Here is a 2,988-nt window from a genome sequence, read left to right as displayed (position 1 = left end):
AAGGGACACGAGGGAGGATAGGGTGGGGAAGGATCAGATGTTCATATTTTGAATTTCCAAGTGCCATGTCAGAACGTGTAGAAATTTCAAGAAAAGCAGGCACTTTTGGCCAAAAAAAACCCCAAATCTCAGTTGAAGGCATGATTTTCTTTTTAAAAAGACAGGATTAAACAGGGCAGTTTTAATGAGTTTAATCATGAAGTCTGACAGTAGATGTTGACCTTGTAATGGGTGTCTGCTGTGAGAAAAGAGGTTATTTACAACCAAAATCGCTGCTGTTATTTCTCATTCTACTAAGTAAATTGTAGTAGAATTACTCACATGATGCCATTGTTGTGTGGAGCTCCGTGGAAAACTAATTCCTTTCATCTCTTTGAAACCTCATCCTCATTCTTTAACAGTTCTCTCATAGATTTAAAATTAAAAAAAAAAAAAAAATCTGGCTGCATCAACATACGTGTGATGAACCTAAAAGACTTCCTGGAGATTTATCTACTGAATTTCCTACGCATGTGTTTAATGGATACACCACAAAATAGCACATTACTTATTTGTTAATTGAATTGAATAATTATTCAATTGAGTCTTGTATGAGAGGAAAAATATTTTTTTTTCTCCATTAGCAGAGCTAAAAGCACATGGAAAAGCTGTAGGTGTGTTCCAGCCCTTCTTTGCATAGATCGCTCAAAAAATAGTGTCTTTTTAATAGCAGTGGCAGTAACTATCTCATAACCTGAATTAGGCAGGCTCTAGCAATTGGCAAGTGTTCTCTGTCTCCCCGTGTTAAATATTTTGTCAAGGCTTTTCACAGCTCTGGCTGCTGCAGTTTCTTGTCTTTTTCCAAAAGCCATTTTTCTTTTGAGCTGGGTTTGTTGGGTTTGTTTGTTTGTTTGTTTTTTCTTTTCTCCTTGATGAGACTTGTGCTCTTGGGCAAAAAAAAACCCCACAAACCCTCCTGTTTTCTGAGTGCTCCTTGACAGCTCTCAAGAGCAGCGTTGCAGTCAGTGCCATCAGCTCTGGAGGGCACAGCCTGGCACTGCCCTTTCCATGCCCAGGATGGGGAAACCAAAGCAGGAGCTCAGGGGGTGGAAACACGTGGCTTTGGCCACCCCACCATGGGTGGGGTCAGAGCTACTCTGGCATTTCCAGGTGACGATAAGTTGCCAACCCCTGGGGCAAGGGAATCATTGGGCTGGGCTCCCCCCATCCATCAGAGCAGGAATGCTGCCACCTCACTCTGAGGACCCCTGAAAGGCTGTGAAGTCCCACCAGACTATCCAGAATCTCTTCTAATTACTCTTCTGAGAAGTTTCATGGCGGGGAACAAAGAAGGTGGTGTTGGTTTGTGATCTTACCCCTTCAAGGCATACCTGAATTCTTTTCTTCTCAACAATTTTAAGTACAAGAGGTTTGAGGTTTGTCTTTGGTGCTGCTTTTGATTTGGTTCATTTATTAGCAATAGATTGGCTGCTGTAACAAAAGCCCTCTTAGAGAATATTCTGCATTTAGAGTTTATTGCTAAGTGTCTATTGTAGAGCTCTTTCCCTCCCCCCAGAAAATCAACACCACCCTGGGAGAAGAATTTAAACACAACCTACAGCTCTTACTAGCTGGATGGACTTAATTTCCACGTTAAGTATAGAAACTTCAGCTTAAACTGTACTAAATTGAAACCATTTTATACATGGCCTTGATGGAATGTAAAGAGTTACTGGTCCTACAGCTTCTCCTCCAGAGGTCTGTGTTACATCAGGGTCATCACTGGGTCTCCTTGGAAAAAGAAGGGGAGGAGAGGAAACCCTTGGGACTTTATGCTGATTAAAGCCACTGCCTTTGTCCCAGAGAGTTTATGGTTCAGCCATGGAGTAGGTGTTTGCTGGAGGAGTAAGTGTGCTGTGACCTGGCAGTGTGTGAGCAGACAGGCAGCATTTGAGGTGTGAAGAGAGATAAAAATCAATAAATACACCATTTACCATTTACTCAGCCCAAGCAAAACACTTCATGGAGACACTGGTGTAGCTTTAAAAAGTGAGAGCCCAGATTACGGCTCCAGTGCAATGTGGACAGCAAGGCTTCATGGAATTCTGCTGGATGCATTCACAACTGATTAAAACACTGTGCCAGGGTGTTTTGTTATAATTGCTACAGCTTCCCTTCTTCTCACTGCTACTGTCACATAATAGTCTGTGCAAAGGGGGTTTTGCCTCTCCATGTGCAGTTGCTAAATGAGGAAGAGGTGAATGGACTCTTCCAGCATTTTTTCTGCCTCAATTAGCCTGCGAACTGAGACTGGGCTTGAAGTTCTGCTCTTCTTCTTGGCAAAACTCCCTCTTTAATTTCCCTGTTTCTCACCTCCCATCTCCCCTCACTTGCTGATTTCTCTGTCCGGAAAAATAATTGCATGGAAGGTGGAGACGAGCAATGGAATGAGAAATCCTTGCCAGGGACAGGTTTAAAGCCTTTCTGCTTACATCATCTCAGTCCAGTGAGGAGTCTCCCAGTGAAGCTCTGATTACCTGGTTCAGCATCCATCTCCCAGGTGTGATTCTGTGGAAAAACAGCTCTCCAGACACATAAGTGTAACGAACATCTGATCAAGCCCATGTTTTTGATAACTTGTGCTCAGCACCAGAGACTGCAGCTCCAGCTTATCCAAAAGGATTTCCTGGTCTCTTGTGTAGAAATAGAAGAACCAGAGCACAGGGAAGATGAGATAAACCTAGTTTGGGCTGCTTGTTCTACCCCTGACCTCTCAGAAGTAATGATTTTACCTTCGAATTCCATTTTTTAGTAGGCTGAATGTTTATAAAACTTTTTCAAGGGAGCTGCTGGGGTGTGCTCCTGAAAGACCATCTCTCTGGTGAATAATCGGCTGAAATTCTAATGAGAAAATCCTTTCACTGGGCAGCAGCCTTCCCACTCCAATGCTGCATTATCAGCTCCAAATTATTCAGACAGATCTGAGGAATTTACTTTTAGGCAGCTTAG

This window comes from Empidonax traillii, unplaced genomic scaffold, assembly GCF_003031625.1.
Source record: "Empidonax traillii isolate 1590-97213 ecotype Southwest subspecies unplaced genomic scaffold, ASM303162v1 scaffold286:size1162393, whole genome shotgun sequence".
Classification (NCBI taxonomy): domain Eukaryota; kingdom Metazoa; phylum Chordata; class Aves; order Passeriformes; family Tyrannidae; genus Empidonax; species Empidonax traillii.
Note: the sequence above shows the minus strand (reverse complement) of the source record.